Genomic DNA, 27,561 nt, shown 5'->3' with positions numbered 1-27,561 from the left:
CCTACACTTTGACATGAAACTGGCATTCATAGGAAAAGAAAAAGTTTCCCTCCAAATGCAACTTCGAATTGGTATGTATAAGATTTTAGAAATGTGTATACATCAATTTATGATAATATTTATAAGTGCTAAGAATATTGGTATTACTACTAGCAACTATAAATCTGGATTTGACTTGATTTTTAAGCCAAAATCTTGGCTTTAATTAAAGTTCTCTGTGGTAACCTAAAAATAAAAGATAATTTCTTATTTGGTATTAATAATGCAGTTGATGTGGACACTAATGGTCAGTATTAAAAGTCGTGCTTTGATGATGTGAAGAATTCACAATAGCATTTTCTTTGGCAAAAGGTAGATTTATTTAGGGGACTAGGTTGGTACAATAGACACCAGGAATGTAAATATAAAATAGAGCTGAGAAAGCATAGAAAGGGGTTTTAATAATTAATGATAGAAAGAGCAAGTTCCCTACTGGAACTTGCCATTTATTTGGAGAAAGGAAAGGAAATACCCCATGAGGTTAGGGTATGCCTGTCAGGGGCCCTGGACCTGAACCTCCTGGAGTGAGTTGAGGACTCCTTTGTGCCAGGACCCACCCTGGCCCAGGATTCCTTGATTACCACGCTGAAGTGGTGGAACCTGGCCTGTGGCAGGAGAGGCACGGAAAGGATGGGCTCCTCCTTCGGGGAGGAGTCCCTGCCCCCATTGATGAAATACAGGTGGAGGGAAAAGGACTATAAAAGGAATGGACTCGGGATGGCTTGCGGGAGACACCGCTGACTTGTAACATCAATAAACATCGTTGCGTCTATCCACCTAGGCTCCTCTGTCTGGTATTTCCCTCCTCACGTCTCCACAAGGAGGGCCGGAGACGTCCAAAGCCCTGTCCGGCTCGGGGAAGCTGGAAGAGGCAGTCTCTGATTAAGGTTCCCAGTGACTAGGTCTCGGCCCCTGACACATGCCCTTTGCTGTCAGGCTAAATCCTGAAAGAAACTTAGCACCTCAAAAGAATTAATAGCTAGAAGGAGAAATAGGGGTCAGGAGAGACACCACAAGGCAAAGTAAGGTTAGGAGATATGATGTGATATGAAGGAGAGATAAGGAGAAAGATATATGAGGCATAGTGCTGTGACAGATTGCCCAAAGGAGAGCAGTGAGTATGGCATTGTGCATGGCCATAAGTACACTTTATAGGGAAAATTTAACCTCAGGGACACTAATGAGATTTCTGATAGGACATGCCAAAATGAGACTGCCCAAGATCCCTACAGAGGGTGGGCCTCAGGGATTTGATATAAACTGAATTTCTGTCGGGACATCCCTTCCTTCCCTCCCCCCCCACCCCTCCCCAAGAGGGTGAGACCATGGAGTAAAATTGATCTCTCTCAGTGCCTTTTTTTTGCCTACCTCAGAGATCAATTCTTCATATTTTCTCTGCCAAACACACCACCATTCAGGACCTTATCCTTAAAAAAATTAGTTATTTGTTATTTGGAAATAAGAAATTTATTAGCCTTATGCCCCAAGAAAGTTTTATTTTTCTTCTGGTTATGATGAAGATCTTAGCTAAGTTCATTTCAGAACAAAATCCACTATAAGGTACTCTCTTTCTCTCATATTGCTTTCTCTTTAGTGGTGCTTTTCTCCTTACTCTAGCTAACTGGTTAGTTTGATAAACTCCTCTATGGATCTAATCTGTCAATCAATGTCTTACTCCCACCTTCTGTTGTATTTGCTTTCTCCTGGTTAATTATGAGTTGTAATGGGGAACTTGCCTTTTCCTTGTTACCTATAGCTCTCCCAACTCCATTTCATACTTACTATTCCTGGTGTCTATTGTATTCCTTCATTTTATCTGCAACCTCTTACCCTAAATAAATCTATGTTTTGCCAAAGAGAATGACCATTGTGCTCTGAGATACCACTACACCCCTGTCAGATTGGTTAAGATGACACGAAAAAATAATGACGAATGTTGGAGGGGATGTGGGAAAACTGATGCATTGTTGGTGGAGTTGTGAATGAATCCAACCATTCTGGAGAACAATCTGGAATTATGCCCAAAACGTTATCAAACTGTGCATATCCTTTGATCCAGCAGTGCTACTACTGGGCTTATACTCCAAAGAGATACTAAAGAAGGGAAAGGGACCTGTATGTGCCAAAATGTTTGTATCAGCCCTGTTTGTAGTGGCTAGAAACTGGAAAATGAATAGATGCCCATCAATTGGAGAATGGTTGGGTAAATTGTGGTATATGAATGTTATGGAATATTATTGTTCTGTAAGAAATGACCAGCAGGATGAATACAGAGAGGCTTGGAGAGACTGATGCTGAGTGAAATGAGCAGAACCAGGAGATCATTATATACTTCAACAACAATACTGTATGAAGATGTATTCTGATGGAACTGGATTTCTTTGACAAAGAAGATCTAACTCAGTTTCAATTGATCAATGATGAACAGAAGCAGCTACATCCAAAGAAAGAACACTGGGAAATGAATGTAAACTGTTTGCATTTTTATTTTTCTTCCCAGGCTATTTTTACCTTCTGAATCCAATTCTTCCTGTGCAACAAGAGAACTGTTCAGTTCTGCATACATATATTGTATCTAGGATATACTGTGACATGTCTAGGACTGCTTGCCATCTGGGGGAGGGGGTAGAGGAAGGGAGGGGGAAAATCGGAACAGAAATAAGTGCAAGGGATAATGTTGTAAAAAATTACCCTGGCATGGGTTCTGTCAATAAAAAGTTATAATTATTTAAAAAAAATAATAAAAGCACAACAGCTCCAGCCATGAAGGACAAAAAAAAAAAAAAAAAAAAAAAGAGAGAGAGAATGACCATTGTGAATTTGTCACATGTTTATTTTAAACTAGGAATTGCTATCCTGACTCCATCAATTAGAACCATGTACTACATAATAGGAAATTTTGTTAAGTTTCACCCAAAATTATTTATCACTTATAAAAATAATGAGATTAACTATTTTTGTGATTAATTTTTTGCTGAGTCAGTTGGAGTGAAGTGACTTCCTCTAGTCACACAGCTAGGAAGTAGTAAGTGTCTGAGATCAGATTTGAACTTAGGTCCTCCTGACTTCAGGGCTGGCACTCTATCTACTGCTCCATCTAGCTGCCCCTTTGTTCTTAATTTTAAGAATTGTCTTGTATCCTTCCTAAAACAAAGAAAGAAATTTATTTAAAGGGAAGGAAGGGAAAACTCTTCCTTCCAAAGCTTGCAGAGAATTGAGAATTTAGGAAAATTAAAACAATTTGTCTATCAATTATGAAAATTTTAAGATTGATTAGTTTGGGAGGAGTTATCTGAAATTGGTGATTGAAACAATTTCTAATTTAGATTATTTTTGCTTTTACCTCAGTTCCCTTTGGGATTTGAAGACATGCTGCAGCCCTCCCCATCACTGGAGGGTAGGAGTTGGGTGAAAGGAATAAAATCTACCATATGCTCATATATTTTTTGGTAAGCTAGCTAGGTTTCTTTAAACCATTTTTGCCATGGGAAAAGAGCCTACAATAGGTGATGAAATCCCCAAGTAAGGAATGAGTTAAAAAAAATATGGATGAAATCATTTAATGAAATCTTTTCACCATAACGTGTTTCCATTGTTTGAAGGGATAGCCCATGTTTATGCCCTTAGAATATGATTAATAACTGAATGTGGTGTTAATAACTAGACAACTTAGAATTTTCATATTTCTATATCATAAGTCTTTGTTTATTTGCTATTGAGCATCTTAAAGCAAAATGTTTGTGTTATTTTGACCTTAAGATCATCTCCCTAGATATCAAGATAAGTTTGAATCCCCTGTGATGAATCTCTTATTGTTATTTATTTACAACTGAACCTGAAGCTCTGTTATGGGACTAGGTATTTGAGATACATTTCTTGAGACTGTAACTAATATTGTTTTTTGAGTTTTGAATTCAGGTGGGACCGAAGGACCATTAAGTCAGTAACTCACCATTTCAGAGAAATGTCACAGTCTATTCAGAAGGATGAGTGGAGGTGTGTATCTGAGCAAAAAGTTCAACATTAAGCTTTCCTTTATGTGTGATCTTTCTGACTTAATTTCCTAATTGTGTTCCTTTGTACAGGAATTTCCCCACCTAATTATTCCTGGGTCTGGATATGGAGTATGGTATAGTTATTTTTACTACATGTTTAGTCATTATTTGTGCTACAAATATTGACTTCATACCTGAAGTCAAATAGAAACATGGATGCTTTGTCCTGCTATAATAATGTTGCTTCTTTTTCCTCTTATAGCAAATTTCTATATTCAGAGCATGTGATCAATATAGAAGCCATGAGCACAAAGCAAGTATGTAAGGTCTGGCCATTTTCTATCTGAAAATATGTAGCTAGAGGTAAAGGACTAGTTTTCCATCTGAAATATATAGTCCTTGGGTAAATGAATATTTGGTCTACTCTTCTGCCTTTACTAGATATATAGACTAGCTACCAAACTGAAAGTGTCCAGAACCATTGTGCCAACGTTATGGTTTGTACGCCTGTGCAATCTGGAAAGTACATCAAACCCATGCCAGGAAACCAAATCACTTCCATTTGAATTGTCCTAGGAAGATTCTGAAAATCACCTGGCAAGTTAAAGTGCTAGACACTGAGGTCCTTTCTCAAATTAAACTGTCAAGCATTCCAATTCTTATACCTTTTAATTTGTTTGTTTGTTTGTTTGCTCATTTGTTTATTTATTTATTTAACTTTTTCTGAGGCAATTGGGGGTAAGTGACTTGTCCAGGATCATACAGCCAGGAAATGTTAAGTGTTTGAGGCCAGATTTGAACTCAGGTCCTCCTGATTTCAGGACCTGTGCTCTATCCAATGCACCACCTAACTACACTTCCCCTACCCCCCCCCCCCCCCCCCCCCCCCCCCCCCCGCCCCAAGCATTCCAACTCTACTGCAGAGAGCACAACTCCATTGGGCTGGACTCATCATAGACAACTCACACAGGGCAAGCACTCACAAGGTAGTCAGAAAAAGCGATACAAGGACACTCTCAAGGTCTCTCTTAAGAACTTTAAAATCAATTATATGACATGGGAGACAATGGAACAGGACTGTCCAGCATAGTATACCCTCATCAAAAAAGTGCTGTGCTCTATCAGCAAAACAGAATTGAATTAGGCCAAAGGAACATGAGATGTGCAAAATTAGAGAAGCTACCCCAAATGTTCATATGCATTATTTGTGTCCAACCTGTGGCAGAGCATTCTGAGCTCATATTGGTTTGATCAGCCATAGTTGGACACACTGTAACTCGACTCTAACATCATAATGTCATTTTGATCTTCCTCAAGTACAAAGGACAACAACCAACTAGATATATATATTACTAGAGATATATATTTGTATGAAATACAATATGAAATTACTTTCATATATTATAAGTCATGGAGCCACTCCCCAATTGATGGGCATCTACTCATTTTCCAGTTCTTTGCCAAAACAAAAAGAACTGCTACAAACATTCTTGCAGATGTAGATCTCTTTTCCTCCTTTATGATTTCCTTGGGATACAGACCCAGTAGTAGCATTCTAGGATCAAAGGGTATGTACAGTTTTATAGCTCTTTTAACATACTTCCAAATTGTTCTCCAGAATTGTTGGATCATGTCACAACTCCACCAGCCATTTTCCACCACCAGTTTCCCCACATCCCCTCCAACATTTATCATTATCTTTTCCTGTCACCTTAGCCAATCTGAGAAATATGAGCAGAGTTATTTTAATTTGCATTTCTCTAATCAATCGTAATTTAGAGTCTTTTTTCATATGACTATAGATAGCTTTAGTTTCTTCATCTGAAAAATTGGTTGTTCATAGTCTTCTACTATTTCTCAGTTGGGGAATGATTTGCATTCTTATAAATTTGATACAGTTCTTTATATATTTTAGAAATGAGGCCTTTATCAGAAACACTGACTGTAAAATTTTTCTCTCAGCTTTGTATTTCCCTTTTAATCTTTTGTGTGTGTGTGTGTGTGTGTGTGTGTGTGTGTGTGTGCAAACCCTTTTTAATTTAATGTAATCAAGATTTTTCATATTGCATTTGATAATGTTCTACAGTTCTTCTTTTGTGATGAATTCTTTCCTTCTCCAAAGATGTGATAGGTAAACTATCTTTGCTCTCCTAATGTGCTTATGCTATTTCTCTCACACTTCTTGAATGATCTTCTCTGCCCTTTAACCATACATCCAAGGATGATGGCTCTACTTTTCAGGCTCTCTCTCTAGCAGTTCTTGTCCCACCTTATAAGCTACCACAAGTGGGGAATGATTCTTTAGTCAACTTAAAGACTGTAATATGAGTCTTCTCTAAGAATTTCTGAATGCCCTATGAAGAGAACTATCTCCAATTGGAAACTCTCTCAACCAGTCATTCTCTTTATCCAATGTTTATGATACTATCCATTGTTTGTTAGAGTTGTTTCTTCTGAGTTTTGGTCAATTCACCATTAAATGATGATCAGCACTAGATGCTGCATTGATCAGCTTCAGGGATCACAATCCTGAGATTCAGAACTGACCGGACACTGTTTTGACCAGCCTCTAGTGCCTCAACACCCCTCCAATTTGGGACTATGTAGGATGGACTTTTCTCTAGACCCACTCCTAGCAAGAAGTAACTTTAGAGGATGAGACCCTTACCTCAAAGGATTTGGGGCTACATTTATTTGGGAGAGGAACTGATTGATGCAGTGAATAGACACCAGCAAAATATTATCCAGTATCTGAATAGGTCCCATTAAGGAGACACAGATTCTAGAATTATTTTGTACTGAAATTATCTTGTACTGACAGAGCTAGCCTGTGTTGATCGCCACTATTGTGCCCTGGTAACATTTAATATGTTTATGGTGTCACCAACTGTTCCTTCTTCCCCACAGGTCTCTTCCAGCTTCTGGGCACTTACTTATTATTTCTGGATTTTGCCTCTAAAGAATTTCATTGATCTCCAAGAACCCCTCCAGGTTAAGGATGACCTTCACCCACTTTTCAAGATTTCTTTAACAATTGAAAGAAATGGGAATGACATGAAAGTTGGAATTCTAAATCAGCTCATTCAGCCTCCATTGTCAATAACTCTAATCCATCCATCCTGTTACATGTATAACAATCCATCATTACATAGAGATAGTCCAGTTTCTGAGATTGTCTTCATTAGCACATCTTCAGACAAGTCGGACTTAGTCAGTCTGGTAGACTCCATTTGAATCCTCTTTAGTTCCTCCCTGGCCTGTCCCTAATTCCTCCCCAACTCCTGGAACACTTCTCCCCTTACTCCCCAAACTCTGACCTTGCTCCTCCTCCTTCCCTGAGATTTTAAAGGTTTCTGAATCCAGGAAGAATGCTATCCAATCAACTCTGATTCTGCCTTGTTTAGTCATGTTTGGTTGAAGTTGTGAGCTATTTCATGAAAAAACTGGAAAGTCTTTGTCATGTAATAAATATCTCACATGATTTCTTCGTGTTTCTTGAGCCACAATTCGATTATAATAATAAAATTATGCTCTCCCAATCTATTTCAATCCACTTCATTGATAACCTGTGAGTGAAGAGAGAAGTGGTCTATAATCACTGGGCAGACTAAGGAAAGTCTTCCTTCTCTCCCAGCTCCCTTAACTCTTGAATTTAAATCAAGTGACCATGACTAGGAAAAGAGCCTGGAGGTGACAGTGAGCAATGTTGTGGGGTAGAAAAACATAGATCTGTTTCTAGAGGAAGGAGGCTGGCTAGAGTTGGGGGAATGGCCTGGGGCTGGAGAGGGGAAGGGTCCCTTGGATTCAGCCATGGTCCCACAATCCATCTGCCCTTTTCTGGCTATATCCTTCCTCTGGGTGGGTGTTTTTGGGGGGAGCTTAGTGAAAAGAAATAGATGATGGTGAGGAGGTAGAGTCTTTGGGGAGCAGTTCCTATACTAAGAAGCTAACTCATGGACTCCAGATAAGTGGACACAATGATGAAGAAAGCAAAAGTTGATAGTTCTGTCCCTTGTTCTGACAGAACTATCAACTTTTAGTTTCTTCATCATATGACATATGATACAGATGATACAGATGATACAGATACATATGATACAGATGAAAGAAACTTGGAACTCAGGGGATGGTGGAAGGGTAGGACTCAAGAAGATTAAGATGTGGAAAACTGGTTTTTGAGTACACACCTAGTGGGGGAAGAGATGAAATTCTGGGCTTGGAAGTTTTCCCTTGGAATCTCCAAGAAGTCTGTTTCTTGCACCAGTTTTCCTGTGTACCATAAATGAGACCTGTCTAGAGACTCTGGCTGGAGGTGAAAGACCAGTTATATTAATAGATCCTTGAGTATATGTGACTATATATATATATATATATATATATATATATATATATATATATATATATTTCAGATGTGTGCCTTTAGCTGTGTTTCCCAAAGGATTCTATGCCAGTATCAAGGTCAGGCATTCCTAGCATCCTTTCATTTTTAATTTCTAAATTTCAAAAATTATATTTTATAATTTCTCCTTCTTTAGGAAGGCCTCCCTGGAATGAGTCACTATGGGGGTTTGTTCTCCTTCCATTCCACTTTTCCACTTTCTGGTTGACATGTGAATCCACTTTCCTTTGCAGGAATTCTTAGCCTTAGGTTTTCCATTTTCACTCAGTTCTTGCTTTGACTAAGTGTTGGGATTGGTCAGTCAGAGTCCTAAAACTAGGCTAAAACTAGGAAATTTGGCACCAAGGACAAACTCCACAGGGCAATCTCAAAATCAATTTCAAAACCAACATAGACTTCAGAACCAGCCCTGGACTGCAAACCTCAAAAAAATCTTTTGCCTTCAATAGTCCCTGCTTTCCTGTCAGTGAGTAAACCTATGAGAGTCATAATATCATTATCCCATGATAGTTATAATATCATTATAATATATTGATTGACCTTTTCTGTGAACCTTCTGGGTAATCCCATGCACAGTTCCATCAAGGTTTTAGGATCTCTCCATGGTAGCAAACACTTCCTATAACCTCAGAATTGACCTGTCTTCTGATGTAATCAGCACTATTTATTCTATTAAAATCCTTGTCTTTCTTTTCTAGGGTGCTGACTTCTTCAGGAAGCTGGGCCCACTCACTGAGTGTTTAAATATCATTAAATGCCTTTGTTTGAGTTGGAGGATAAGCCTGAATTCTTTCAGAAACAACATCATGACCCATATCTGACAGCTTAACACTTTAGGCTTGACATCAGACTTCCTCATTCCACATGAAATCCAGGGGACAAAAGATTATTCAGTCCAATCCCCAAGCACAATTCCAAAAGACCTTCCATTCTCCATGCTTCAGCTGATACCTTTTACTGCTGCCCCCTCCCCAAAAGTCTCTGTTCTCTCTCATTTCCCCACCCAACTGTAATGAATAAGTGTTGGAATGGGATCTTAGAAGCCATCTAGTCTGTTCTCTTCTCCTACTTTGATGGTTTGAGACTTTTTGGAAGGGAGTTATTATTGATCTAAGAAAAGAAAGGTCTGGTCAAGGGTCCTCAAACTATGGCCCTCGGGCCAGGTGTAGCAGCTGGGGACTTTTATCCCCCTCAGCCAGGGCTATGAAGTTTCTTTATTTAAAGGCCCACAAAACAAATTGTTTATTTTTACTATAGTCCGGCCCTTCAACAGTCTGAGGGACAATGAACTGGCCCCCTATATAAATACTTTGAGGACCCCCGGCTCTAGATGGACCACTATGGGGATGAGAGATTTGGCATGGATTCAAAGTAGTGCACTCACACTATAGATTCTAATCCCTCTCCTTACCCGGTTCTTTTCAGGTAAGGGGAAGAGAAGGATGGGATAGTGGGCTCCTCTGCAGAGGGACCCTTATCATTGTCTCTCTCAGTCTCTAGGTTTCTAAGGAGGGAGTGGCAGCATCTTTCTCAATGTTGCTGTAGTCAGGTGATCTTGTTAGATGAGGAGGGTGGGACCTCCTCCTTTCTTGACCACCCCTTCTTTTGCTCTCCTCCTCTCCTAATCTCCTTCTCCTTTCCCCTCCCTCCTTCTTTCCAGGTCATCATATAAGCAAGCCCTAGGAGGCAAGAACCCAGGAAAGAGTCAGCTGGTGTATACCATCTCCTTTCTTGTCTTAACTGTCTCTTGCTGCCATCCTCCCAAACTTCTACAGTGAGTATTTCAACAAGATATAAGAAAAGGAGAATTTGGGGGGTAGCGAAGGAGACTACCATTTCCAAGGTAGTGAGGAAAACTGAGAAAAACCAAGAGTGGGATGGTAGGAGTTTTAAAGAGGGCACTAGATTAGGAGAGTGATGGGAGTAACTGAGACTGAGGAAGGAACTGGGATTGAGACTCCTCCATTAGCCACACACAGGCAAGAGGAGGGGAGTCTTTAATAGAGAATAGGATATTCTGGGCATGGAGGATCTAGATGGTCCATTGAGAGCCCCTGAATCTAAGAGTCTTAACTTGTGAGGAGGGAATATGTCACAGAGCTTATTAAATACTCATAGATGTTGGAAGATCCTTATTATCCATCTAAGTTAGAAGTTGGGTAGCAGTTGGTAACATTCCATATTAGAGTTCTAAAAGCTTCAATTTCTCTGTCTCTTTGACTCTCTCCCTTCCACTTTTTCTCTCTCTTGTTCTCTGTCTTCCCCTCTCTCTCATTTTTTGCTTTTCTCTCTCTTTCCTTCTATGTCTCTCTTCCTTTTCATTTCCTTCTGTAAAGGACCATGCCTAGGTGAAGGGGCAGGTCACACACACACACACACATACACAAATAATTACCATCAGAAGATATCCCTCAAATTCAGCAGAAAAGGTCTGATTTGCTCACCAATGGGGATGGTCAGATTGAGTGCAGAGTGAAGGCAGGCAGGCAGCGGCAGCACAGCAGACAGTAAGAGTATGGAGCTGACTGAGTGGGGTGGGGTGTGATCTCAGCCATCTCTACTCGGAGAATTTTACCAGTGTGGATACTTTGCCATGGCAGCAAGCCAGTAGACCAGCAGAGGAGCTGTAAACACAGGAGGTAAAGACTAAAAAACCCTAAAAGCTAAGATCTCTCGGGACCTGGCAACACCTACCCGAAGGGTCTCAGCACGCTCTCAGAATCTCAAAGTGCAGATACAATGCAGCCATTGCTGTCCTGCTAGTGACTCACTACTCTCCCCTCCTCTCTTCATTTTCTCCCCCTGCCCCCACTGCAGTCTGTAGCAGAAGCTTGGTAATACCATCCAGCCCCCTCTCCTCCCCCCAAAAGCAGACTGCATTTGGATTTTTTTGCTAGTTTGTTTTCTTTGATTCTTCTTTAACAAAATGAGCAAAAAGTTTAAACGGACTCTAAGCTTCTATATGGCTAGAGAGCAGACTTTAAACTCTGAGGAGACTAAAAAGAGATTTTCTCCAGATGAATCCTAAAAGGGGATATGATCTGGTCCTCAACACACAAGACTCTCATAGAACAAAATTCAAAGGCTCTCACAAGAGAGCTAGAAGAAAAATGGGAAAAGGAAAGGGAAGCTTGGCAAGAGAGCCTGCATAAGTCATCCCACTCATTTAAAGACAGAGTGGATAAAGAAATCAAATCCTTGAAAAACAGAATTAGTGAATTGGAAAAAGAAAATAGCTCTCTATAAAAAATGGTGAAATGGAAAAAATTCCATAGAACAAAACAACTCACTTAAAAACTCAATTGGACAATTAGAAAAATATATTTAAAAAGTAAGTGAAGGAAATAATTCATTGAAAATCAGAATTGAACAAATAGAATTAAATGACTCAAGGAAACACCATGAATCAATCAAGCAAAACTTTAAAAAATGAAACAATGGGGAAAAATGTTAAATACCTTCTTGAGAGAACAACAGACCAGGAAAATAGATCTATGATAGACAATCTGAGAATTATTGGACTCTCTGAAAAATATGATGAAAAAAGAGCCTGGACACTATTTTCCAGGAAATTATCAAGGAGAATTGCCCAGAAGTTAAAGAAATAGAGGGTAAAATAGGCATTGAAAGAATTCATCGATCACCTACTGAAAGGGACCCTAAAATCAAAACTTCAAGAAATATAGTGGCTAAATTCCAGAACTATCAAACCAAGGAAAAATATTACAAGCTGGGAGAAAAAAATCAATTCAGAATAAAGATTACCCAGGATCTGAGCAACATCCACATTAAAGGATCAAAGAGCCTGGAATCTGATAATCTGAAAAGCTAAGAAACTTGGTATGCAGTCAAAAATAACTTACCCAGCCAAAATGAGCATTTTTTCCAGGGAAGAAGATGGACATTCAATGAAATAAGTGAATTTCATCAACTTCTAATGAAAAAACTGGAACTAAACAAAAAGTTTGATCTCCAAATAATAGAACTCAAGAGAAACCTAAAAAGATAAAAAGAAATCTTGGGAACTATATTTCTGCTATAAAGATATATAAAGAACACATGTATAATTTGTTCTAGAAAGTAGAGGTGGAAAGGAAATTGTACCAGAAAAAAGATAAAGTGGAGGTACTACATCTCACGAAGAGACAAAGGAAATCTATTATATCTGAGAGAAAGAATGGAAGGGGATGAACACAGTGTGTATCATATTCTCATCAGAATTGGCTTAAAGAGAAAAATATTAGACATATTCGATTTATGGTGAAACTTCTTCCACCTCATTGAAAAGTAGGAAGGGGGAAAGTGAAAAGGGAAGGAGGAAACTAAGTGGAAGGGAATACAGAAATTGTGAGGAAAAGGGGTAAGATAGGGAGAGGAATTCTAAGGTGGGGGGAGGGATACTAAAAAGGGAGGGCTGTGAGAAGCAAGTGGTGCTCACAAGTTTAATACTGGGGAGGGGGATAAGGGGGAAGAAAAGGAGAAAAGCATAAGCAGGGTTAACAAGATGGCAAGTAATACAGAACTGGTCATTTTAACCATAAATGTGAATGAGGTAAACTCCCCAGAAAGAGGAAGTGGTTAGCAGACTGGATTAAAAACCAGAATCCTACAATAGGTTGTTTATAGGAAATACACCTGAAGGAGGGTGATACATACAGAGTAAAGGTAAAAGGTTGGAGCAGAATCTACTATGCTTCAGGTGAAGTCAGAAAAGCAGGGGTAGCCATCCTTATCTCAGATCAAGCAAAAGCAAAAATTGATCTAATTAAAAGAGATAATGAAGGGCACTATGTCTTGCTAAAGGGTAGCATAGATAATGAAGCAATATCAATATTAGATATATATGCATCAAGTGGTGTAGCATCTAAATTCTCAAAAGAGAAATTAAGAGAGCTGCAAGAAGAAATAGAGAGCAAAACTATAATAGTGGGAGAGCTCAACCTTGCACTCTCAGAATTAGATAAATCAAAGCACAAAATAAATAAGAAAGAAGTCAAAGAAGTAACTAGAATACTAGAAAAGTTAGATATGATAAATCTCTGGAGAAAACTAAATGGAGACAGAAAAGATTACACTTTCTTCTCAGCAGTTCATGGAACCTATACAAAAATTGCAGTAAGACAGAAACAGTAAATGGATCCTTTTCAGATCATGATGCAATGAAAATTACATTGAATAAAAAACCAGGGGAAAATAGACCAAAAATAATTAGAAACTAAATAATCTCATACTAAAGAAGGGTTGGGTGAAACAGCAAATCATAGACATAATTAATAACTTCACCCAAGAAAATGACAATAATGAGACATCATACCAAAATGTGTGGGATGCAGCCAAAGTGGTAATAAGGGAAAATTTTATAGCTCTAGAGGCCTACTTGCATAAAATAGAGAAAGAGAAGGTCAATGAATTGGGCTTGCAACTAAAAATGCTAGAAAAGGAACAAATTAAACCCCCCAGTCAAACACTAAACTTGAAATTCTAAAAATAAAAGGAGAGATTAATAAAATTGAAAGTAAAAATTTTATTGGATTAATTAATAAAACTAAGAGTTGGTTCTATGAAAAAACCAACAAAATAGACAAACCCTTAGTAAATCTGATTTTAAAAAGGAAAGAGGAAAATCAAATTGTTAGTCTTAAAAATGAAAAGGGAGAGCTTGCCACTAATGAAGAGGAAATTAGAACAATAATTAGGAGTTACTTTGCCCAACTTTATGCCAATAAATTCGATAATTTATTTTTTTCCTTTTTTTATTATAGTTTTTTATTTACAAGATATATGCATGGGTAATTTTTCAGAACTGACAATTGCAAAACCTTTTGTTCCAATTTTTCCCCTCCTTTCCCTCTCCCCTCCCCCAAATGGCAGGTTGATCAATACATGTTAAATATGTTAAAGTATAAATTAAATATAACATATGTATACATGTCCGTACAGTTATTTTGCTGTACAAAAAGAATCAGACTTTGAAATAGTTTACAATTATCCTGTGAGGGAAATAAAAAATGCAGGTGGACAAAAATAGAGGGATTGGGAATTCTATGTAGTGATTCATAGTCCTCTCCCAGAGTTCTTTCGCTAGGTGTAGCTGGTTCAATTCATTACTACTCTATTGGAGTTCATCATTGTTCATCTCATTATTGAAGAGGGCCACGTCCCTCAGATAATCAAATAACTTAAAAGAAATGGAAGAATACCTCCAAAAATATAGCTTGCCCAGATTAACAGAGGAAGAAGTAAATTGGTTAAACAGTCCCATCTTAGAAAAAGAAATAGAACAAGCTATTAATCAACTTCCTAAGAAAAAATCCCCAGGACCAGATGGATTAACATGTGAATTCTACCAAACATTTAAAGAACAATTAACTCCAATGCTATATAAATTATTTGAAAAAATAGTGATTGAAGAAGTCCTATCAAATTCCTTTTATGACACAGACATGGTACTGATACCTAAACCAGGTAGGTTGAAAACAGAGAAAGAAAATTATAGACCAATCTCCCTAATGAATATTGATGCTAAAATTTTAAATAAAACATTAGCAAAAAGATTACAGAAAATTATACCCAGAATAATACACTATGACCAAGTAGGATTTATACCAGGAATGCAGGGCTGGTTCAATATTAGAAAAACTATTAGCATAATTGACTATATCAATAAGCAAAATAACAAAAACCATATGATCATCTCAATAGATGCAAAAAAAAAGTATTTGATAAAATCCAACATCCATTTCTAATAAGAACACTTGAGAGTATAGGAATAAATGGACTTTTCTTTAAAATAGTCAGGAGCATATATTTTATTTAATTTTTTAAAATGACTTTTTATTGATAGAACGCATGCCAGGGTAATTTTTTACAGCATTATCCCTTGCAATCACTTCTGTTCCGATTTTTCCCCTCCCTCCCTCCACCCCTTCCCCCAGATGGCAAGTAGTCCTTTACATGTTGAATGGGTTACAGTATATCCTAGATACAATATATGTGTGCAGAACCGAACAGTTTTCTTGTTGCACAGGGAGAATTGGATTCAGAAGGTATAAATAACCCGGGAAGAAAAAGAAAAATGCAAGCAGTTTATATTCATTTCCCAGTGTTCTTTCTCTGGGTCTAGCTGCTTCTGTCCATCTTTGATCAATTAAAGAGGAGCATATATTTTAAATCGCCAGTAAGCATCATATGTAATGGGGATTAACTAGAACCTTTCCCAGTAAGATCAGGAGTGAAACAAGGTTGCCCACTATCACCATTATTATTCAATATTGTATTAGAAACGCTAGCCTCAGCAATAAGAGTTGAGAAAGAGATTAAAGGAATTAGAGTAGGTAATGAGGGAACTAAATTATCACTCTTTGCAGATGATATGATAGTATACTTAGAGAACCCTAGAGATTCTACTAAAAAGCTATTAGAAATAATTCACAACTTTAGCAATGTTGCAAGATACAAAATACATCCACATAAATCCTCAGCATTTTTATACATCACCACAAAATCCAACAGTAAGAGATACAAAGAGAAATTCCATTCAAAATAACTGTCGATAGCATAAAATATTTGGGAATCTATCTACCAAAGATACAGAGAAAGAAAATTATAGACCAATCTCCCTAATGAATATTGATGCTAAAATCTTAAATAAAACATTAGCAAAAAGATTACAGAAAATCATACCCAGAATAATACACTATGACCAAGTAGGATTTATACCGGGAATGCAGGGCTGGTTCAATATTAGGAAAACTATTAGCATAATTGACTATATCAATAAGCAAAATAACAAAAACCATATGATCATCTCAATAGATGCAGAAAAAGTATTTGATAAAATCCAACATCCATTTCTTATAAAGAACACTTGAGAGTATAGGAATAAATGGACTTTTCCTTAAAATAGTCAGGAGCATATATTTTAAACTGCCAGTAAGCATCATATGTAATGGGGATTAACTAGAACCTTTCCCAGTAAGATCAGGAGTGAAACAAGGTTGCCCATTATCACCGTTATTATTCAATATTGTATTAGAAACGCTAGCCTCAGCAATAAGAGTTGAGAAAGAGATTAAAGGAATTAGAGTAGGTAATGAGGGGACCAAATTATCACTCTTTGCAGATGATATGATAGTATACTTAGAGAACCCTAGAGATTCTACTAAAATGCATTAGAAATCACAACTTTAGCAAAGTTGCAAGATACAAAATAAATCCACATAAATCCTCAGCATTTTTATACATCATCACAAAATCCAACAGTAAGAGATACAAAGAGAAATTCCATTCAAAATAACTGTCGATAGCATAAAATATTTGGGAATCTATCTACCAAAGGAAAATCAGGAATTATATGAGCAAAATTACAAAACACTTTTCACACAAATAAAGTCAGATTTAAATAATTGGAAAAATATTAAGTGCTCTTGGATAGGCCAAGTGAATATAATAAAGATGATAATCTCCCTAAACTAGTCTATTTATTTAGTGCTATACCAATCAGATTCCCAAGAAACTATTTTAATGACCTAGAAAAAATAACAACAAAACTCATATGGAAGAATATAGTCAAGAATTTCAAAGGAATTAATGAAAATTCTGATCTAAAACTATATTATAAAGCAGCAGTCACCAAAACCATTTGGTATTGGCTAAGAAATAGATTAATTGATCAGTGGAATAGGTTAGGTTCACAGGACAAAAGAGTCAATAACTACAGCAATCTGTTTGATAAACCCAAAGATCCCAACTTTTGGGATAAGAATTCATTATTTGACAAAAAACTGCTGGGAAAACTGGAAATTAGTATGACAAAAATTAGGCATGGACCCACACTTAAACACCATATACCAAGATAAGATCAAAATGGGTCCATGATTTAGGCATAAAGAATGAGATCATAAATAAATCAGAGGAACATAGGATAGTTCAGCTCTCAGACTTATGGAGGAAGAAGGAATTTGTGACCAAAGCAGAACTAGAGATCATTAGTGATCACAAAATAGAAAATTTTAATTACATCAAATTAAAAAGCCTTTGTACAAACACAATTAATGCAGACAAGATTAGAAGGGAAACAACAAACTTGGAAAACATTTTTACAGTTAAAGATTCTGATAAAGGCCTCATTTCCAAAATATAGAGAGAATTGACTCTAATTTATAAGAAATCAAGCCATTCTCCAATTGATAAATGGTCAAAGGATATGAACAGACAATTCTCAGATGAAGAAATTGAAACTATTTCTAGCCATATGAAAAGATGCTCCAAGTCATTATTAATCAGAGAAATGCAAATTAAGACAACTCTGAGATACCACTACACACCTGTCACGTTGGCTAAGATGACAGGAAAAACAATGATGAATGAGGGAATGTGGGAAAACTGGGACATTGATGCATTGTTGTGAACGAATCCAACTATTCTGGAGAACAATATGGAATTATGCCCCAAAAGTTATCAAACTGTGCATACACTTTGATCCAGCAGTGTCCCTACTGGACTTATATCTCAAACAGCTACTAAAGAAGGGAAAGGGACTTGTATGTGACAAAATGTTTGTGGCAGCCCTCTTTGTAGTGGCCAGAAACTGAAAAATGAATGGATGCCCATCAATTGGAGAATGGCTGGGTAAATTGTGGTATATGAATGTTATGGAATATTATTGTTCTGTAAGAAATGACCAGCAGGATGATTTCAGAGAGGCTTGGAGAAACTTACATGAACTGATGCTAAGTGAAATGAGCAGAACCAGGAGATCATTATATACTTCAACAACAATACTATAATCAATTCTGATGGAAGTGATTCTCTTTAACAATGAGAGGATCCAATTCAGTTCCAAATGATCATTAATAAACAGAACCAGCTACATCCAGAGAAGAAACACTGGGAAATGAGTGTGGACCATAGCGTAACATTTCCATTCTTGTTATTGTTTGTTTGCATTTTTGTTTTGCTTCCCAGATTATTTTTACTTTCTTTCTAAATGTGATTTTTCTTGTGCAGCAAGACAACTGTATAAATATGTATACATATACTGTATTTAACATATACTTTAGCACATTTAACATGTATGGGACTATCTGCCATCTAGGGGAGGGAGTGCAGGGAAGGAAGGGAAAAGTTGGAACAGAAGTATTTGCAAGGGTCCATATTAAAAAATTACTCATGCATATGTTTTGTCAATAAAAAGCTATAATAAAAAAATAGAGAAATAACCAGGAATAAGCAGAGCTTACATCCTGGCCAAGTTCCGCTAGTACTAAGTAAGTATCATGGGTCTGAAGCTGCCCATTGTCCCATTCTGTCTCCTGAGTGTTCTTTTTAAAAATCTGGAATGCTCCCAGCATATAGATTGGGATTTTTTTGTAGAGAATTTAAAGGAGAATATATGTAAGAGTAACTCAGAATGAGTAATTTCGTTATAGGGAATAGCCACATTGAAGAAATTGATCCAAGTATTTCACTAAGCAAGGAAGATGAATAACTTTTGTGAAATAAAGCTGGTTTTTCTCATGCTCTAATGGATTTTTTTTTTTGGCTCCTACCATCAGTGTTATCTCTAAATAGCCTTGTAGCAATAAAAGGGACTGGTAACATAATTCCCCATTTTCATGCTTTCATAATTTTTGGAAAGCTCTCCATATCTGGGAAAGCTTTTCATAATCACAAATAACATTAAGAGACCATTCTTTTAGAAAGGAATATATAGTACTTTTAATTAGACAGTACTTTTTGGAGTAGAAACTATCAAACATGTTTCTAGTCTGTAAATGATGTTTTCCTAGGTTCTCCCATTGGTCACTGACATTCCCTGGGTTATACTCTCCTTCCTGTGGTACCAATGATTTTTGTTGAGTTAGGAATGATGGCTCTTTTGGTGGTAGCAAAGAATTGGAAAATGAATAGATGGCCATCAACTGGGGAAAGGCTGAACAAGTTGTGGTATATGAAGATAATCGAATACCGTTGTTATGTAAAAAAATGACAAACAAAGTGATTCTAGAAAGACTTGGAAACATTTACACGAACTGATGTTGAAACAAGGAGAACCAGGAATACATTGTACACAGCAGCAAGACTGTGGGATGATTAACTATAAAAGACTTGGTTCTTCTCAGTGTAAACCACTGATCCAAAGCAATCCAATAGACTTTGGACAGAAAATGCCATCTGCATCCAGAAAAAGAACTAAGGAGACTGAATGTAAATCAAAACATGCTATGTTCACTTCTTTTTTCTTTTTTTTTTTTTAACCTCTCCTGTGATTGTTCCCTTTGGCTCTGATTTTTCTCTCCCAATATGATTCATAAAGCAATATGTATTTAAAATAAATAATTTTTTAAAGTTAGGAATAATGATGTGTAAGGCCTCAGGGAACTGGTGAGAAACCTGCCATTCAAATATAAAAGACATTTTTCTCATTATCTTACCAATGTATTCCAATTTTTGATGTTTTTAGGTAAATGATCTGAATTGTAGAGACAAAATATCCAGGTTGTAAAGTCAGGCTTAGCACCCAAGTTTCCCAATTCAGTCTATTGATATTTGCATTTCAATATGTTGCTTCTGCTTGTTTCTTCATTTTTTTACTTTCTTTCTTTCTTTCTTTTTTTTTTTTTTGTCTTAACATGTAATTTTCTTCTTTTTTCTTTTTTTTTGTCTGAGCATGTTATTTCATTTATGTAGGGAGCTTCCAGTGAGGAAAATTTTTTAAAAATTTAATTTGATTTATTTATTTGCCGTTGTTTCAAATTACACTTATTAGTTTCACATCTCAAGAGTTAGGGGTACAGAGCACTCATGATATGGAAAGACCAAATAAAAATTTTTTGATTGTTGCTTCATACCAAAGAAGTTTAATTTTATCTTTTTTCTTTTATGGATCTTTACAGTATCTTGGTGTAGAGTTTGGGCTAAGTATTTGGTCATAGTCTCTGTGTAACATGCTTGTCTTTGTGTCCTCTGTAGCTCCCACAAAATTCTCCCCAAATTTCTTTCTTATTCTGCCCTGAGATATATTTAAAAAAAAAACATTATGGGGAAAGTAGTGATACAGAAGAGAATGTAACTCACTCCTTTCTTCCCCACCCTTCACTAAAGAAGACCACCATTTCACACACATACAACCATACCACACACACTTATGTTATCAATTCTTTTTCTGAAGATAGATAGTATCTTCCTTTATAGATCCTCTCAGTAAAAAACCTTGAGTAGATAGTAGAAGTTCTATGACTTAAAATCTCAGAGAGAGGGACACTATAGAAGTATATATTTAAGTTTTCCTGACTCCAAAGCTATGCCATTTCTTCAGTATATAAGGGGGCAAAAAACTATTCTCTTAATTTGCAAAGATAATTCATGTAAGAGTGGAAATGGTCAATCTTGTAGTATTCTGTATGTTCTTAATATTACAAAAATAAATTGTATAGATGATTAACTATGACAGACTTGGTTCTTTTCAGTGGTTTAGTGATCCAAGGCAATCCTAATAAACTTTGGATGGAAAATGCTATCCACATCCCGAGAGAGAACTATGGAGACTGTGAATCAACACATGCTATGTTCACTTTTTTAAAAAAAATCTTTTTCTTTTGTTTTGTTTCCTTTCATGATTTTTCCTTTTTGTTATGATTTTTCTCCTCCAACATGATTCATAAGGAAAGATGTTAAAAAATGAATGTACATTATAGCAAAAAAGTTTCTTATGTGTAACTGGGGAAAATTAAAATTAAAAAATCAATTGCATAAGTATGAAATGAACATTAAAATAAATATTTTTCTATTGATATAAACTTAAGCAATATTAGAAACTTCAGCCTTACTATATTATAATAGGGAACTTTCCATAGTGATGCTGGTTGTTCTTGCTACCATGTGACATCTTTTCTCCATGTCTGTTTTTCTGTTTTTTTCTCTTATTTTGAAATCAAATAGATATGGAAACTAATAAAGGGAAGCTAGCTGGCACAGAAGATAGAGCACTGACCTTGGAATAAGGAAGACTCTTCTTCCTGTGTTCGAATCTGATCTCATATATTTAGTAGCTGTGTTATCCTGGACAAGTCACTTAGCCCTGCTTGCTGCAATTCCTCACCTGTCAAATGAGCTAGAGATGAAAATGGTAAAGCACTTACCTTTGCTAAGAAAACCCCAAATGGGATCATCAAATCAGACACACATGAATAACAGCAACAATAACTGGAAAGTTTAGGCAGCCATATTAAATTTAGACCAACATCCCTTACCTTATATAGAAAGAAACTCCAAATAGCTATGTGATCTAGAAATAAAAAATCACATCATAAATAAATTTTGGCAATGTGACAAAAAATATTACAAAGAGATCTATGGATAGGAGAAAAGTTCATTACCAAATAAAGAAAAGAGAGGATCCTAGAAGATTAAAGTTGATCATTTTGATTGCATAAAATTTAAAAAGTGTTTGCATAAATGAATCCAATAAAGCTAAAATTAAAAGAAAAACTTAACTGGGAAAAATATTCACTGACAATTTTTCTGACAAAGCTTTCATTTCTAAGATGTATAAGCAACTCATTCAAATTTATAAGAAGAGTCATAGGAGGGAGGAAATTTGGAAAAAAAGTTTTGCAAGGGTCAATATTGGAAAAATTACCCATGCCTATGCTTTGTAAATAAAAAGTTTTAATTAAAAAAAAAAGAATAAGAACCATTCCCCAAATGATAAGGAGTATAAAAATATGAGTAGGCAGTTTTAGAGGGAAGGTCCCAATATCTTTGGCAAAAAGTAGATTTATTTAGGAAAAGAGGTTACAAACAAAATGAAGAGATATAATAGACACTATGATTGGTAAATATGAAATAGATTTGGGAGAGCTATAGGTTTACCAAGGAAAAGTGTTTGGAAGAATTTATTAAAGGAATATACCATGAGGTGTACTCCATTGACTGGCAAGCTAAATCCATCAAAGGAGTTAGCACTCTAAAAGAGTGAGTTAGTTATAAGGACAAAGACACCATGAGGCATGGGGGAGAAGTAAGGAGAAAAGCACCACGAGGCAAAATGCCATGGAGGATTAACCTCAAAGGGACTCAGCAAAGATGGCATGGGCAATGGACAGATTTATAGGGAAAATTTAACCATGGGGCTTTGACGTAACTTGGATTTCTGACTGGACACAGCAATGTGGGACTCCCACAGAGGGTGGGACTATAAGGTAGAACTAAGCCCCATGCAGGGAATAAGCTTATTAGTACTTCAGTCTTTCTCTGCCAACCCCACCTAGTTACCCAGGACCTCATCACCATCAATTGTTCCTGGCACAGGAAAGTGTAGAGGCAGCACATACCAGGCAAGTGTGACCATTTCTACTAGCTTGGCCACTCTCTCTCCTCAAATCCTAATGGAGACAAACCAGGATGGAGATTCTAAGGGTTTGGGGAATAGCATAGCTTTCAGCCTGGTCCCCTAGCCATCATCCTGGGAGGCAGTCTCTGTAAAGATGAAGCTTGGCAATTAAAAAAAACACCCAAAGAAAATTCTTGCCACCAAGAGCCTCCCCATTATCAAATGATCCTACATCAGAAACTGTTACCATTTTATCAGTGAAAATGATATTAAATAAAAGGCGTTACTATCTATCTGACTTGCCTCTGAAGCTTAAAGAACATGAGCCTTTTTCATGAGTTGGAGCGAAAATCTTCTCCTTGTATTTTCTTCCCCATTAGAAGGTGAGCAGGGACTCTTTTACTTTCCTTTTTGCATTTCCAGGGCTTAATATATTGATTTACATATAGAAAATACTTAATAAATGCCTTCTTTATTTATTCAACTGGGTATAGGGCAGATTCCCATGATTGTTTACTCTGCTGCATTCTGGTTTGTCTTCTGAGGGTTGGGAGAGACAGAGATGGAAACAGGGAGAGGAGGAGAGGGAAAATCCCATTCAGATATCACCAAAAAAAAAAAAAAAGTCCATGCTCAGGAATCTCATTAGATTGATGGACTCCTCAAATTCAAAAGACATTGAAATTGGTTCAAGTCCTTCATTCTCCAAAAGAGAAGCTGAGGCTCAGAAAGGTCTGGGCCGTACAACACTTTCATAACAGAGTTGGAATCCAAGCCCTCTTTCTGCTATGGACTGACTGCCTTTATCACCTTCTTTTAAATAAACTTTCAAGTGCTTTTTAAAATGTCAGCTGTTATTACTCTCCCAACACTGTATTTATAAAGTGCTTTATAATTTATTGTTTAATCATGTCTGACGTTCAACACCCCCTTTAAGGTTTTCTTGGCAAAGATACAGGAGTGCTTTGCCATTTCCTTCTCCAGTTAATTTTACAGATGAGAAAATTGATGTAAACAGGGTTAAGTGACTTGCCCGGGGTCACACAGCTACGAAGTGTCAGAGGTCAGATTTAAACTCAGAAAGATGAATATTCCTGACCTCAGACCTGATACTCTCTCCATTGCACCACCAAGTTGCCCTCACAATTTGCAAAGTGTTTGACAAATGTTTCATTTTATTTTTACAACAAGGTAGGTGTTACTATTATTATTATAATGAGGAAACACACTGAGAGAGCTTCAGTGATTTCCCCAAATTCATTCTGTTTGCCAGTGTCTGAGGTCAAATTTGAACTCATGCTTTTCTGATGGCAAGTCAAGCTCTCTCCCATACGCTATGATCTTATAGATTAAGTTACTCCAAGATCGATACCCTGGGGTCCATGAACTTGTTTGTATCACAATATTTTGATAATCATATTTCAATGATAGGTTTCCTTTGCAATCTTTTGTATTTAATTTGATGCATTGAAAAATGTTCTTTTGAGAAGAAGGCTTCCCCAGATTCCCAGAGGGATCCATGATACAAAAAAGACCAGGAAACTTTTGGGCCACCCTAGTTACCTTTAAAAAGTAAAAGGGCTCTCAAGTAGGACAGGGTTCTCATTGGCTAAGTCAGAAGGGGAGGAGAAGAGAAGTCTTTATGTAGGTTGGGTTGGAGGAAAGATTACACGACTCAAGCAGTTTGGTTAGAGCCTCCCTTTTCCTTTCCTGTTCAGGGTGGGAGAATGATTGATGAGCCGAGTGTGTGTGTGTGTGTGTGTGTGTGTGTGTGTGTGTGTGTGTGTGTGTGTGTGTGTGACAGAGAGACAGAGAGAGAGAGAGAGAGAGAGAGAGAGAGAGAGAGAGAGAGAGAGAGAGAGAGAAGGAGGGAGAAAGAGACAGAGAGAGAGAGACACTAAGAGAGAGAAAGTGAGAGAGGGAAGGAGAAAGTGAGAGAAAGTGACACAGAGAGAAAGTGAATGAGAGGTGAGAGGGAGGAGAGAGATGAAAAGTAGAGATGAAGAGAGAAAGAGACAGACAGAGAGAGTGACACAGAGAGAGAGACAAAGACAGAGAGACTAAGAGAGAAAGTTAAAGAGAAACAGAGAGAAAGTGAATTAAAGAGAAAGTGAGTTAGAGGGGGAAGAGAGGGTAGTAGAGATGGAGAGAGAAAGAGAGAGACAGAGACAGAGACACACACAGAGAGAGATTTAGTTTATTCCCTACTCCATATCTACTCTTTTCAGATGACTCACTGACCTTGGTTCAGCTGGACTTTCCTTCTCCTCCTGGCCTGCTTACAGGACCAGCCGGTTTCAGCTGACTTCAAGGAAAAAGCACATATAAGACCCAAGTGGCCTGGCAAGAAGGCCAGCCCTGTGGCTCTCAGGAGCTACTGGAAGTCCATGAGGCGCTTTTTGGATTACCAAGAGAGGTTCTTGTGAGTTTGTGTATCTTTGTATATATTTGTGTTTATTTCCTTGTGCTTTTGAAATGAACAGCCTCTAACTCATCCTTCTCCTTCCTCTTCCTCCCTCTACCCATCCTATCAGTATGGAAGGAGAAGGCCAAAAAGACTGGTGACCCAGCACTCCAAAGATCTGACCTCTCCTTTACTTCCTAAATCCATGCTATATGGATTCCAGAAAGACCTCACCCCATCAAACCTCTGATGTCCATTCTTTCCCCTGATAAAAAGTTCAATCATGGAAGCAAGTGGACCTCTGGATTGTCTCCCTCTCTCCCCCCACACTGTCAGAACTTCTCTCTGGTGAATGGCCAGATTCTTTGTCTGGGACATAGACAATAAAATGGAATCTCTGGCAGAGTTTCTGAACTTTTCAGGGGGCTGTCATATGGGAAGGAGCCTGTCTCCCTAGGGGCTGAGAGTCATAGGAACTAGGGGATCCTTTGGAGGAGTGAACAGGAAAGAAAGCTGAAAGACTCATCTTTACCTTCTGACTCTTTACAGAGTTCAATGTAAGGGAAGGAAGACAGATTTTAAAGTCCAAAGACTTGGATTCTAATTCTCTCTCTGACACTAAGTAGCTCTGGACCTGTTTCTTCTCTGGGTCTCAGTTTCCTCATCAGTAAAATGAGGAGATTAGAACCTTGAGGGCACCTGCCAACTCTGATATTCTATGGCAAGTCTTGAATCAGGATATAGGGGGAAAGGGTGGGAGATGAGACTCCAGGGATGTCAAGATTAGTTAGGGATATGGGGGAGGGTGTCTTAGGTGAACACTAGTCTCATCCAGAGCTTGGGCCTGGATGACATCTATCCAGGTGGCTCAGATGGGCTTACTGAAGATATGAGAGACTGCTTCAAATAGAGATTGTGTTCTTGGGTCTGAGAACTGGGTAAATGTAAGAAAGAGGTGTCCTCCATTACCCTGTTGACCTCATGCTATATTCCAGATACCCTCAGAGCTCCAGTTCTTGCTCCTTAACCAATGTCTTCTAAATAACGGAACCTGAAGCTCTGTTGTGGGACTAGGTATTTGAGATACATTTCTTTGACCTCATGCTATATTCCAGATACCCTCAGAGCTCCAGTTCTTGCTCCTTAACCAATCTATTCTAAATAACGGAACCTGAAGCTCTGTTGTGGGACTAGGTATTTGAGGTACATTTCTCGAGACTGTAACTAATACTGTTTTTTGAGTTTTGAATTCAGGTGAGAACGAAGGACCATTAAGTCAGTAACTCACCATTTCAGAGAAATGTCACAGTCTATTCAGAAGGATGAGTGGAGGTGTGTATCTGAGGAAAAAGCTCAACAGTAAGCTTTACTTTATGTGTGATCCTTCTGACTCAATTTCCTAATTGTGTTCCTTTGTACAGGAATGTTCCCCACCTAATTAATCCTGGGTCTGGATATGGAGTATGGTATAGCTATGTTTACTACATGTTTAGTCATTATTTGTGCTACAAATATTGACTTCATACCTGAAGTCAAACAGAACCATGGATGCTTTGTCCTGCTATAATAATGTTGCTTCTTTTTCCTCTTATAGCAAATTTCTATATTCAGAGCATGTGATCAATATAGAAGCCATGAGCACAAAGCAAGTATGTAAGGTCTGGCCATTTTCTATCTGAAAATATGTAGCTAGAGGTAAAGGACTAGTTTTCCATCTGAAATATATAGTCCTTGGGTAAATGAATATTTGGTCTACTCTTCTGCCTTTACTAGATATATAGACTAGCTACCAAACTGAAAGTGTCCAGAACCATTGTGCCAACGTTATGGTTTGTATGCCTGTGCAATCTGGAAAGTACATCAAACCCATGCCAGGAAACCAAATCGCTTCCATTTGAATTGTCCTAGGAAGATTCTGAAAATCACCTGGCAAGTTAAAATGCTAGACACTGAGGTCCTTTCTCAAATTAAACTGTCAAGCATTCCAATTCTAATACCTTTTAATTTATTTGTTTGTTCGTTTGCTCATTTGTTTATTTATTTATTTAATTTTTTTCTAAGGCAATTGGGGGTAAGTGACTTGTCCAGGATCATACAGCCAGGAAATGTTAAGTGTTTGAGGCCAGATTTGAACTCAGGTCCTCCTGATTTCAGGACCTGTGCTCTATCCAATGCACCACCTAACTACCCCCCCCCCTTCCCCAAGCATTCCAACTCTACTGCAGAGAGCACAACTCCATTGGGCTGGACTCATCATAGAGAACTCACACAGGGCAAGCACTTACAAGGTAGTCAGAAAAAGCGATACAAGGACACTCTCAAGGTCTCTCTTAAGAACTTTAAAATCAATTATATGACATGGGAGACAATGGAACAGGACTGTCCAGCA

General features: G+C 37.5%; 2 long non-coding RNA genes across 3 annotated transcripts in view; both read left to right on the top strand.

Moving 5' to 3' along the window:
- Positions 1–3,950: 3,950 nt before the first annotated feature.
- The window catches only part of LOC127560326 (uncharacterized), a 94,578-nt gene continuing 70,967 nt past the window's right edge, over positions 3,951–27,561 (top strand). The window contains exons 1-2 of one of the 2 annotated variants that reach the window (XR_007953311.1): positions 3,951–4,035; positions 6,942–7,253. This is a non-coding gene — a long non-coding RNA (uncharacterized LOC127560326). Of the gene's footprint in view, positions 4,036–6,941; positions 7,516–27,561 lie in introns of those variants that run through there. The other variant, XR_007953310.1, reaches the window with a different exon arrangement.
- Positions 10,115–27,561, top strand: part of LOC127560324 (uncharacterized) — a 41,677-nt gene continuing 24,230 nt past the window's right edge. Inside the window, exon 1 of the long non-coding RNA XR_007953307.1 lies at positions 10,115–10,207. This is a non-coding gene — a long non-coding RNA (uncharacterized LOC127560324). The remainder of the gene's footprint in view (positions 10,208–27,561) is intronic.

The sequence above is a fragment of the Antechinus flavipes genome, chromosome 4 (genome assembly GCF_016432865.1).
Source record: "Antechinus flavipes isolate AdamAnt ecotype Samford, QLD, Australia chromosome 4, AdamAnt_v2, whole genome shotgun sequence".
In the NCBI taxonomy this organism is placed as follows: Eukaryota; Metazoa; Chordata; class Mammalia; order Dasyuromorphia; family Dasyuridae; genus Antechinus; species Antechinus flavipes.
This window is presented reverse-complemented; position numbering and strand designations above follow the sequence as displayed.